Source organism: Callospermophilus lateralis, chromosome 2 (genome assembly GCF_048772815.1).
Source record: "Callospermophilus lateralis isolate mCalLat2 chromosome 2, mCalLat2.hap1, whole genome shotgun sequence".
NCBI lineage: Eukaryota > Metazoa > Chordata > Mammalia > Rodentia > Sciuridae > Callospermophilus > Callospermophilus lateralis.
Window position 1 is genome coordinate 78,866,260 of NC_135306.1, and position 14,315 is coordinate 78,880,574.

The window sequence follows — 14,315 nt, forward strand, 5'->3', positions numbered from 1 at the left end:
TTCTTGAAATACTAGCCAGAGCAATTAGACAGACAAAAGAAATTAAAGGCATAAAAATAGGAAAAGAAGAACTTAAATTATCGCTATTTGCGGATGACATGATAATATACTTAACAGACTCAAAAGGGTCTACAAAGAAACTGCTAGAGTTAATAAATGAATTCAGCAAAGTGGCAGGATATAAAATCAACACGCATAAATCAAAGGCATTCCTGTATATCAGCAACAAAACTTCTGAAATGGAAATGAGGAAACCACTCCATTCACAATATCCTCAAAAAAAAAAAAATAAAATACTTGGGAATCAAACTAACAAAAGAGGTGAAAGATTTATACAATGAAAACTACAGAACCCTAAAGAGAGAGATAGAAGAAGATCTTAGAAGATGGAAAAATGTACCCTGTTCATGGATAGGCAGAACTAACATCATCAAAATGGCGATATTCCCAAAAGTTCTCTACAGGTTTAATGCGATGCCAATCAAAATCCCAAAGACATTTCTTGTAGAAATAGATAAAGCAATCATGAAATTCATATGGAATAACAAAAGACCCAGAATAGCAAAAGCAATTCTAAGCAGGAAGTGTGAATCTGTGTATAGCGATACCAGAGTTCAAACTGTACTACAAAGCAATAGTAACAAAAACAGCTTGGTACTGGTACCAAAACAGGCAGGTGGATCAATGGTACAGAATAGAGGACACAGAAACCAATCCACAAAATTACAACTTTCTTATATTTGATAAAGGGGCTAAAAACATGCAATGGAGGAAGGATAGCATCTTCAACAAATGGTGCTGGGAAAATTGGAAATCCATATGCAACAAAATGAAACTGAATCCCTTTCTCTCACCATGCACAAAAGTTAACTCAAAATGGATCAAAGAGCTTGATATCAAATCAGAGACCCTGCACCTGATAGAAGAAAAAGTTGGCTCCAATCTACATATTGTGGAGTCAGGCTCCAAATTCCTTAATATGACGCCCATAGCCCAAGAGTCAATAACAAGAATAAACAAATGGGACTTACTTAAACTAAAAAGTTTTTTCTCAGCAAGAGAAACAATAACAGAAGTAAATAGGGAGCCTACATCCTGGGAACAAATCTTTACTCCTCACACTTCAGATAGAGCCCTAATTTCCAGAATATACAAAGAACTAAAAAAATTAAACAATAAGATAACAAGTAACCCAATCAACAAATGGGCCAAGGACCTGAACAGACCCTTCTCAGAAGAGGACATACAATCAATCAATAAGTACATGAAAAAATGCTCACCATCTCTAGCAGTCAGAGAAATGCAAATCAAAACCACCCTAAGATACCATCTCACTCCAGTAAGATTGGCAGACATTAGGAAGTCAAACAACAATAAGTGCTGGCGAGGATGTGGGGAAAAGGGTACACTTGTACATTGCTGGTGGGACTGCAAATTGGTGCGCCCAATATGGAAAGCAGTATGGAGATTCCTGGGAAAGCTGGGAATGGAACCACCATTTAACCCAGCTATCGCCCTCCTCAGACTATTCCCTGAGGACCTTAAAAGACCATACTATAGGGATACTGCCACATCAATGATCATAGCAGCACAATTCACAATAGCTAGACTGTGGAACCAACCTAGATGCCCTTCAATAGATGAATGAATAAAAAAAAATGTGGCATCTATACACAATGGAGTAATATGTGGCACTAAAAAATGACAAAATCATTGAATTTGCAGGAAAATGGATGGCATTAGAGCAGATTATGCTAAGTGAAGCTAGCCAATCCTTAAAAAACAAATGCCAAATGTCCTCTTTGATTTAAGGAGAGCAACTAAGAACTGAGCAGGGTGAAAGAGCATGAGGAAAAGATTAACAGTAAACTGAGACGAGTGGTGGGAGGGAAAGGGAGAGAGAAGGGAAATTGCATGGAAACGGAAGGAAACCCTCATGGTTATCCGAAATCACATATATGAGGTTGTGAGGGGAAAGGGGGGGGGGGAGGGAAAGAACTGAACAGCAACAGATGAGGTAGAGAGGGAAGATGGGAGGGGAGGGGAGGGGGGATAGTAGGGGATAGGAAAGGCAGCAGAATACAACAGTCACTAATATGGAATTATGTAAACATTGTGAATGTGTAACTGATGTGATTCTGCAATTTGTATTTGAGGTAAAAATGGAAGTGCATAACTCACTTGAATCAAATGTATGAAAGATGAAAAAAATAAAATAAAAAAAAGAAATCATTCTTTAGCAATGATGAAAATTATCATTATATATCTGTGTGTATATATATATATATATATATATATATATATATATATATATATACATATATACATATATAAATATAGAAGGTTGAATGAATATATATATTCATTCTTTATCAAGATATGAATCATTTAAAAATATGTCAGAGGATATTATTATGCTCAAGAATATTTGGAGCCCCCTGGTTTGTTTCTTGCATGTGGCTATAACACAGTAGAATATAGCATTTGAAAGGACAACAAAAATATTCAAAGAAGACATGCCAAATCCTCTTCTATTAGTTGAAAAAAATCACTCAAAGCAGCTATTTATAATCTGATATGATTATTATATTTTATGGTATTACATAATAAAATTATGGTAGGAATTCCAATTTCAATACAACAATAACTTCAAAATATTAGTAGAGTAAGAACTCAAATGCTAGATGGATGCACACATTTGTAAAGCATTTTATGCCCATTTGACTTTTGGGCAGTTAATAAATAAATTTGAGAATGGGGTACAGTCATTCAATGCCTTTTCAGGTACATAAGATTTAATATCAGTGCAAATTTTATTCCTTCTTATTTGTTATCCTCTACAAATGAAATCCTGACACTAACCCATTCCTCCATCTAAATCAGATAATTTGATTTTGAGCATGTCTCCCTCATCATTTCCCCCAGTAATTAGTCAGCCTTATTAGAGAAAGTTGTTTGCCAAGAAGTATTTTAATTGGGCACTAGGTTCTATAACTATCTAAAAGTGATAGCCCAAAGTTTGGTGCTGAAATGCACAGATGACCCAATATCGGTGGACCTAGGTCTGGCTGGAAATTTTAGTAATTCTAATGACTTTGAGTTAACTTGATTCTTCATATTATTTATTATGTTAGAGTCATTAAGGTCAATATTCAGTGCCCAGGCAAACCTCTCAGTCATTATAAAAACCTCTTTCTATTGTTTTAAATTTTTTTGTTCTTTTTAGTCCTACATAACAATAGAATCTATTTTGACATATTTTACAAGCATGAAATATGCCTTCTTTTAATTGGGATCCCAGTCTTGTAGGTATGATGTCTAGGCTCTTTTTAGATTAGGATTTTACTGGATATCATTACCAGCTGTGCCAATTTGGGGTTTTTGGTGGTGGTGGTGGTGGTGTTTGTTTTCAACACCAAAGTTTAATTCACCAAAAGCTTACAAAGGTGAACTAGCCTTTATGTGAATTAGAACAATTTATTAATAGTAGCAACAACATCAGGGAATCGTTTATCTGTGTACATAGTATTAAATGCTATACTCTTAGGTTATCTGATATGTGTTCATTACAATGTAAAAACTCTAGTAAGTTGCAAATCTAAGAAAATATACCCTAGGTGCTACTAATTGAGAAGATAACATTTTTATTTGTCTGCTACCAGTTATACTCCAATATGGCACTCAGAATCATGATTCCCTCTTAGAAGCCTTTCTGCACTTAAGACTTCTGAAGACAAGCACTGACTTTGGAGCTTAATAGAACTAGGTTTCAAATAAGCATTCACTCAGTGGTTCTGTGGCATTGAGGATTGAGGGAGTTTTTTAACCATGCTGAGCCCTTTCCTAATCTGGAAAATATAGATTATAAAATCCTATCTCACATAGTTTATAAGAAGAAAGTAGGCAATACATGTGTCATGAGTAAAATAGATCATGATCTCTTGTGAAGAGTCAATAAATGGTTACCCTTGTTGATCTTAAAACTCCCAACACACACACACACACACACACACACACACTCACACACACACTCACACACACATTCTATTTCAAAAGTTCTTCCTAACCATGCCTCAAACTCTTCCAGAAGCACAGGAACATTTTGCTAAATATGGAGCCATTCCCCTCCCCGACGACATTCCTTTTTTTGTTTGTTTTATTTTTCTTCAGGTGAGAAACATAGCCTTCAAAAAAATTCTAGCGGTTATCTTCTTCAATCCCATGTTTTTATGCCATCATTTTATGTAAACAGTAGGAACCATAGTATATAATGACATATTCTTTTAACATGACCTTATCATGACTACCTAAATCTATTAGATCCATTAGTTTGTAAAAGATACAAGATATACATGCAAACATTCATGAACACACATATCGCTGGATCAAACTTCCCAACAATGTTATCTTTATTTTATGGTGAAGATTTTTCTCTATTTTTCTCATTTCCTATTATATACAAAAGAGGACTTGTGTTACAGGCCTATCTTACTCTTTTAAATGCACTGAAATTACCATTTATATTTCATGAGCATTTTTTTTACATTAGACAAATCCTCCCACATCAGAAGTTAGAACAAGGGAATCCTGCTATATAGCATTTGAAATAGTGTCACTTCACAGAATGAATTCAACCTAAGCACAAAGCTAATTTTTAATCTGAACCAGCTCCTTTGCAAGGAAAATGGGACTATAGAATGAGATAAGGAATGTTAGTTCTTTATCGCTCATGTAACAAATCTCTTAATAATATGAAATGGCACGTTAGTTATTTCTACTGACAATATTAGGATGGTAATGAGAAAAGAATAGTATTACATATTCATTCTCCTGACAGGTATTACAATAAGATTGGGACAGACAAAAAAAATTAATCAATTATACTTGGCCAAAAGGAAGTAGAAATGGTAAAAACAGTTCTGAAAATGGGAACAAAAAAAAAAAAAAAAAAACACCACTGTGATAGAACAAGTTCAATTCTCATCCACTTTTGGAGACTCTTACCAAGCTCCTGTCAGAATCTACTTAAATTCTTGTCTCTTGCTCTTAGATTCTTTTATTGATTGCCACCTCATTGAAAAGTCTCTCTACCTATTAATCTTTCCCAACTGCTTCTGTAAAACGGCCATCAGGTATAGGTCCCTCCATTTCCAGGACCAGCACTTACATCAAGAGCCCCAGAATTAAAACAAAGATGGTCTGTGTAGCAAGGGAAGGATTCCTTGTTATGGCACAAAAGCCTGAAGAACTTAATGATTTTTGTTTCAGGAAATTAATTGTGAGGTGCTCCTAATTACAACAGGGAGAACATATTTTGGTGAATTACTTTTAGTGAAGAGTAGTTTTTTTTTTTGTTTGTTTTTGTTTTTTTTTTTTTTTTTTTTGGTGTGTGTGTGTTTAGGTTGTAAGGAGTGTGTGTGATCCTGTGATTATAAGAGAAGGCAAAATTGGACTTTCAGGTTTATGTTTACTTTTAAGTTTAAAAATGTGAACAAGTGGTTAGTTTATGGTTAGGAATCCTAAGAGTATCATGTAACTGGACCAAAGTAAAGTCTTTCTGTGTGCATTTTCAGAATGGTATTTTGAGTTTTATGACTCTTAACATATGTTCTCAATATTTTTTATGATACATTTTATGTCTTTGTCCTTTTTAACTTGCCTTTGTAAATTAGGTGACAGTAAAAGAATGAAATGATAATAAAAAAATAATTCTGTGAAAATAGTCCAGGGCTCTGAGAAACTAAATTTTCTGTGAAAAGAAAAAGAATTAGCAAGGTCACAAGAAAAAGAAAAGAAGAAGAAGAAAGAAAAATGCTTTATGACAGGGTTCAACCTGAGAAAATCAAGTCTCTCTTTGGCCCAATGGGAGAACTGTATCAAAAACTTGATGTGTGGGTTCTGTTTTTCATCATCGTCCACTAAGGGTTGCTTTTGTAATACCAAAGGACTTCAAGCTTCTCAGAACACACAGAGGTGGTGGTATTGGTGGAATTTCTTTCTCTTTCTACACAGGAAGTGTTGAGTTCAGAAGCTGTAGAGGACCATAGGAGCCAGTGGTTATCAGAGTGGGACATCAACACTCCATGGAACTTGACAGATATGCTACTGAATTTGAAGCTCAGTGGAGGCAGGAACCCACCAGCCAGTTTTAACAAGTCCCCCAGATGATTCTGGTGTCTACAAAGTTTGACAAACACCATTTTAAACCTTTCTAAGACATTTGGGACAAAGTTCCAGAAAAGATCACCAGGTCATGCCATGTATGCTGTGCTGTGGGTTCTTATCTAAGGTCCCACTGACAGTACTGATTTGGGGTATTTGGAAGAAAGCTGAGTTTATCCAAGGGGAAATTGTTTCAAAATTTGATAATTCACTAATGATAATTTACATATTGGATGTGAAAATACATGTTAGTGGGAGGGTGCTATATATTAAAAATACACACGACTTATTTTTTATTTTTTAAATTTTTTTTAAAAAGCTGATGAATTGGAATTCTTTTACCATCAAATATACAATGATATAATTACTAGAAACAATAAGAACTCAATGCCCTGGATGATCTTTTTTGTAATTTAGATGTTTTAGAAACTAATAATCTTTGTGACAAAAAAGTGTAGTTATTCCTTTAGTTTATATGTTTCTTTTTTGTTGAAATCAACTAACATTAAAATTAGTGTCTTATTGTAAAACAGCATTTATTACATTATCAGATTTTTATAAAACTATTATTTCTATATAACTTTCTTTTATTATAATGCATAAAAGAAATCCCAAATCATAATGACTTAATGTTACCACAATGGATATTTCTGGGTGGTACAATTTGGAATTTCTTTTTCTGTACAGTTTTAATCCTTTGTAATATATTTATAATGTGTTGTATAAAGACAGTAACATCATTATTCTGAAAAAAATAAAAATTGGAATACACAAGAAATTATAGCTATGATAAAGACAAAATTTGCCCGAAAATAAAAAAGTGACACAGTTGAGTTAGAATTTGTTTTAAAATACCCCTATGACATAGCTATGATCCTGAGGTGTAATGAAAATCATATAAACTCTATTGTCACATCATAGATAATCCTCAAGGAACCGATGAACTGAGCAGTACACTTGGCATATTCTTTGAAGGGAAAGCAAGGATCAAGGGACAGGTAAATAAGAAATGAAAGATGGAGACCAGGCAGAGATACACATGGGAGTTTTTTCTGTCAGAGATGACAAATAAAGGCCATCTCTCTATAGGAGAGAAAGGCCCCAGGATGTTCAGGTGTTTAGCTTTTGTGGGATGGGGGTTTGCAGTTGTCGTTGTGGCACTATGGGATAGGTTAGGGGTGCCTGCCTCAGAGCGAGGAAGGTGGGGAATAGCATGGGACTGGCTTAGGTGGATGGCACTATGGTTGTGTCCTTCTGGGATTGGCTTAGTTTTATGGTACCATGGGGTAGGTCACTAATGGGGGTGAGAGGAGTTCGAGAAAGTAGAGGAAAGCGAAATTTATCTCATAAGATGGCGGTTACCATTTAAGATGGCTGCTCAGATGTTAAATCAATACCCTATATTCTTCCAGGTGAAGGAGCTGCTACATTTAGTGATAACTGGAACCATACCTTGGAGCTGAAAAAAGCATAATGGAACTGGAACATCTTGTGTTCAAAATAAAGACGCTTTCAAAGATAGCAAAGAATCCACCTCAACGTTTACCCCAAAGCCCAGTTGTGATGTGTTATCAAAATATTTAAATAAGGGGATCCAAGATGGTGGGTAGAGGGAGGCTGCATTCTGTTTTGCTCTGGTACCTGGGATTCAAGTATTGGAAATACTGTTTCTCTGCAAGTGATTAGAGAAACTCCGACAGGTGCTCCCTCACAGTAAACATGGCCTATGTGCTGCGCAGGTCTCCAGGCCTCAACATCACCACAGGACTCCCGGCCCCTCGTCCATTCAGGTCCTCGAGTGCCCAAGTAGGACCATTGGCATTAGCACCAGGGCAGGACTCCTGGCCACTGCTCCCACTCAGGACACCTGGCCACTGCCCAAGCACAGGAACTCTGCCCATCACTCCTGTGTGGATCCCCATCTACCATCATGGAACTTCTTCAGTTGCCTCCATCTTGGGGCACTGCAGCTACCACCATAGTCCCCTACATTTGGTAGACTGCACCTGGGGCTAGTGCACTGGGCCCAGAGACAGCCACCAGCCACAATACTGTACACCACAGAGCTGCATCTCTGAACACACCACTCAATGCCATTGCTCCCCCCACCCCACCCCCAAAAAGCAGCTGCCTTCATCTTGGGACACCTTCCTTGCCATCTATAGTTGGGGAAATTCCCAGCTTGAACACCATTTGGGGCTTAGAAACAATGTCAACATACAGAAAGTCCCCAATTCCTCCCTCTCTCCAGCAGCTGCTAACCCGGCACAGTGCCTAAGGCTATGCAGTCAGTCCATACGTTGCAAAACCATGTCCTGAGCTACCTGGTATAAAACAGCTCTTCATGACAGATGCATAGTCCCAAGAGAACAACCCACAAGACCTCTGGTGAGAGAGGTTCCTGAGTAGGAAGTTGAAAGGGAGGGGGTGAGGGAGATACAGAGGCACTATAATCCTATAGGGTAAAAACTACAATGCCTCAGATCTCCAGTGCTAGAAAAGGAGACACACAAACAACTTGAAAAAACAAGGGAAGAAAGTGCCCACAACAAACCAAGATATTACATTAGTAGAATCAATGGCAGAATAGAAGAAATGACAGAGAAGGAGTTCAGGTTGTACATAATTCAAATGTTCTGTGAATTAAAAAATGATATAAGAGAGAAAATACAGGCAGCAAAAGGTGCTAAAAGCATGCACTGGAGAAAGGATAGCATCTTCAACAAATGGTGCTTGGAGAACTGGAAATCCATATGCCACAAAATGAAATTGAATCCCTTTCTCTCACCATGCACAAAAGTTAACTCAAAATGGATCAAGGATCTAGAAATCAAACCAGAGACTCTGCATCTAATAGAAGAAAAGTTGGCCCTAATCTCCATCTTGTGGGATTGGGCTCCAAATTCCTTAAAAGACACCTATAGCACAAAAGTTAAAACCAAGAATTAACAAATGGGACAAATTCAAACTAAAAAGTTTTTTCTCAGCAAGAGAAATAATATGTGAGGTGAATAGGGAGCCTACATCCTGGGAACAAATTTTTACCCTTCACACATCAGATAGAGCTCTCATCTCTAGGGTACACAAATAACTCAAAAAGATACACACACGGACTCACCAGCAGATCAGGCCCAGCAACCCGCGGAGCGGCAGAGCCACCCCCGCGCCTGCAAGGTAGGCGCACTTGCCACCCACCGGCAGGTCAGGCCCAGAAACTCTCGGAGGGACACAGCCGCTCCACGCGCGTGCAAGGTAGGCGGAACCGTGACCATCGACAAAACAGGCCCAGTGGCCTGCCAAACACATCACCCCGGTTGGGAGAAGGGCAGAGCCGCCGGGCGCCTGCAAGGTAGGCGGACCCGCGACCCACCAGCAGAACAGGCACAGCAATTCACAGAGCGGCAGAGCCACCCCTCGAGCCTGCAAGGTAGGCAGACCTGCGTCCCACCGGCAGGTCAGGCCCAGCAACCTGCGGAGGGGCACAGCTGCCCTACGCGCCTGCAAGGTAGGCGGAACCGTGACCACTGACAAAACAGGCCCAGTGACCCGCCAGACACATCACCCCGGTTGGGGGAGGGGCAGAGCCGCCACCAGCGCCTGTTAGGTAGACAGACCTGCAACAGACAGACAGAACAGGCCTAGCGGCCAGCGGAGGGGCAGAGTCGCTGCTCACGCCTGCAAGGTAGGCAGACCTGTGACCACCGAAAGAACAGGCCCACCGAAAGTACAGGCACAGTGGCCTGCCGGCGTGGTAGGCACATTGCCCCAATTGGAGGAGGGGCAGAACCACCACCAAAGCCTGCAAGGGAGACTTTGCAACTATACAAGAGCAATATAAATATATAGGGGGAAAAATCAATAACACAACAGTTTCACCAAGCAGAAAGAAACGTGATCAGTATGAAAAGACAAGGAAAGAAAGGACCACAAGCAATGCAGGTCAACTCAACTTTAGAAGAGGTAATATCTGCAGCAGATGGAATGTCAGATAAAGAATTCAGGATATACATGCTTCAGATGATCTGGAGTCTCAAGGAAGACATTAGACAGCAAAATCAGACAATGAAAGACCACTTGGACCACTTCGACAATGAATTACATAAACAAATCCAAGAAGCAAAAGATCAATTATACGGGGAGATAGAGGTTATAAAAAACAAACAAACAGAAATCCTGGAAATGCAGGAAACAATAAACCAACTTAAAAACTCAATTGAGAATACTACCAGCAGAGTAGAACATTTAGAAGATAGAACATCAGACAATGAAGACAAAGTATTTCAACTGGAGAAGAACATAGACAGCTCAGCAAAGCTGTTAAGAAACCATGAGCAGAATATTCAAGAAATATGGGATAACATAAAGAGACCAAACTTAAGAGTCACTGGGATACAGGAAGGTATAGAGGTCCAAACCAAAGGAATGAGCAATCTATTCAATGAAATAATACGAGAAAACTTCCCAGACTTGAAGAATGAGACAGAATCCCAAATCCTAGAAGCCTACAGGATGCCAAATGTGCAAAATCATAAGAGATCCACACCTAGACACATTATAATGAAGATGCCCAACATACAGAATAAGGAGAGAATTTTAAAAGCTACAAGAGAAAGGAAGCAGATTACATTTAGGGGTAAACCAATCAAGATAACAGCTGATCTTTCAACACAGACTCTGAAAGCTAGAAGATCCTGGAATAACATATTTCAAACACTGAAAGAAAATGGGTTCCAACCAAGAATTGTGTATCCAGCAAAATTAAGCTTCAGGATGGAAGATGAAATTAAAACCTTCCATGATAAACAAAAGTTAAAAGAATTTGCAGCTAGAAAACCATCTCTTCAAAACATCCTCGGCAAAATATTACAGGAAGAGGAAATGGAAAATATCAATGAAAACCAACAGCGGGAGGTAGTACAGTAAAGGGGGGGAATAATCAAAGAGGAAAACAAAACATGTTTAGTAACATAAATAAACAAATATGGCTGGAAGAACAACCCATATCTCAATAATAACCCTAAATGTTAATGGCTTAAACTCACCAATCAAGAGACACAGGCTAGTAGAATGGATCACAAAACAAGACCCAACAATATGCTGCCTTCAGGAGACGCATTTGATAGGAAAAGACATACATAGACTGAAGGTGAAAGGTTGGGAAAAATCATCACTCATATGGACTTCGGAAACAAGCAGGAGTGTCCATACTCATATCAAATAAAATAGATTTCAAGCCAAAGTTAATCAAAAGGGATGAAGAGGGACACTACATACTGCTCAAGGAACCATACACCAACAAGACATAACAATCATAAATATATATGCCCCAAACAATGGTGCAGCTATGTTCATCAAATAAACTCTTCTCAAGTTCAAGAGTCTACTAGACCACCATACAATAATCACGGGAGACTTCAACACACCTCTCTCACCACTGGACAGATCTTCAAAACAAAAGTTGAATAAGGAAACTATAGAACTCAATAACATAATTAATAACCTAGACTTAATTGACATATATAGAATATATCACCCAAGATCAAGTAGTTACACTTTTTTCTCAGCAGCACATGGATCCTTCTCAAAAACAGATCATATATTATGTCACAGGGCAACTCTTAGACAATATAAGGGAGTAGAGATAATACCATGCATCTTATCTGATCATAATGGAATGAAATTGAAAATCAATGATAAAAGAAGTAAGGAAAAATCATGCATCACTTGGAGAATGAACAATAGGTTACTGAATGATCAATGGGTTATAGAAGACATCAAGGAGGAAATTAAAAAGTCTTAGAGACAAATGAAAACACAGACACAACATATCGGAATCTATGGGACACATTGAAAGCAGTTCTAAGAGGAAAATTTATTGCTTGGAGTTCATTCCTTAAAAAAAGAAAAAACCAACAAATAAATGATCTAATACTTCAACTCAAAGTCCTAGAAAAAGAAGAGCAAAACAACAGCAAAAGAAGTAGAAGACAAGAAATAATTAAAATCAGAGCTGAAATTAATGAAATCAAAATGAAAGAAACAATTGAAAAAATTGACAAAACTAAAAGTTGGTTCTTTGAAAAAATAAATAAAATCGACAGACCCTTATCCACGCTAACGAAGAGAAGAAGAGAGAGAACTCAAATTACTAGCATACGGGATGAAAAAGGCAATATCACAACAGACACTTCAGAAATACAGAAGATTATCAGAAATTATTTTGAATCCTTATACTCCAATAAAATAGAAGATAGTGAAGGCATTGATAAATTTCTTAAGTCATATGATTTGCCCAGATTGAGCCAGGAGGATATTGACAACCTAAACAGACCAATATCAATTGAGGAAATAGAAGAAACCATCAAAAGACTACCAACTAAGAAAAGCCCAGGACCGGATGGGTATACAGCAGAGTTTTACAAAACCTTTAAAGAGGAACTAATACCAATAATTTTCAAGCTATTTCAGGAAATAGAAAAAGAGGGAGAACTTCCAAATTCATTCTATGAGGCCAACATCACCCTGATTCCTAAACCAGACAAAGACACTTAAAAGAAAGAAAACTACAGACCAATATCTCTAATGAACCTAGATGCAAAAATCCTCAATAAACTTCTGGCGAACCGGATACAAAAACATATCAAAAAAATTGTGCACCATGATCAGGTAGGATTTATCCCTGGGATGCAAGGTTGGTTCAATATACGGAAATCAATAAATGTTATTCACCACATCAATAGGCTTAAAAATAAGAACCATATGATCATCTCGATAGATGCGGAAAAAGCATTCGACAAAGTACAGCATCCCTTTATGTTCAAAACTCTAGAAAAACTAGGGATAACAGAAACATACCTCAATATTGTAAAAGCAATCTATACTAAGCCTCAGGCTAGCATCATTCTGAATGGAGAAAAACTGAAGGCATTCCCTCTAAAATATGGAACAAGACAGGGATGCCCTCTCTCACCACTTCTGTTCAACATAGTTCTCGAATCACTGGCCAGAGCAATTAGACAGACGAAAGAAATTAAAGGCATAAAAATAGGAAAAGAAGAACTCAAATTATCACTATTTGCAGATGACATGATTCTATACCTAGCAGACCCAAAAAGGTCTACAAAGAAACTATTAGAGCTAATAAATGAATTCAGCAAAGTGGCAGGATATAAAATCAACACGCATAAATCAAAGGCATTCCTGTATATCAGCGACAAATCCTCTGAAATGGAAATGAGGACAACCACCCCATTCACAATATCCTCAAAAAAAATAAAATACTTGGGAATCAACCTAACAAAAGAGGTGAAAGACTTATACAATGAAAACTACAGAACCCTAAAGAGAGAAATAGAAGAAGATCTTAGAAGATGAAAAAATATACCCTGTTCATGGATAGGTAGAAGTAACATCATCAAAATGGCGATATTACCAAAAGTTCTCTATAGGTTTAATGCAATGCCAATCAAAATCCCAACGGCATTTCTTGTAGAAATAGAGAAAGCAATCATGAAATTCATATGGAAAAATAAAAGACCCAGAATAGCAAAAACAATGCTAAGCAGGAAGTGTGAATCAGGTGGTATAGCTATACCAGACTTCAAACTATACTACAGAGCAATAGTAACAAAAACAGCATGGTACTGGTACCAAAACAGGCGGGTGGACCAATGGTACAGAATAGAGGACACAGAAACCAATCCACAAAACTACAACTATCTTATATTCGATAAAGGGGCTAAAAGCATGCAATGGAAGAAGGATAGCATCTTCAACAAATGGTGTTGGGAAAACTGGAAATCCATATGCAACAAAAAGAAACTGAATCCCTTTCTCTCGCCATGCACAAAAGTTAACTCAAAGTGGATCAAGGAACTTGATATCAAATCAAAGACATGGCGTCTGATAGAAGAAAAAGTTGGCTATGATCTACATACTGTGGGGTCGGGCTCCAAATTCCTCAATAGGACACCCATAGCACAACAGTTAATAACTAGAATCAACAAATGGGACTTACTCAAACTAAAAAGATTTTTCTCAGCAAAAGAAACAATAAGAGAGGTAAATAGGGAGCCTACATCCTGGGAACAAATCTTTACTCCTCACATTTCAGACAGAGCCCTAATATCCAGAATATACAAAGAACTAAAAAA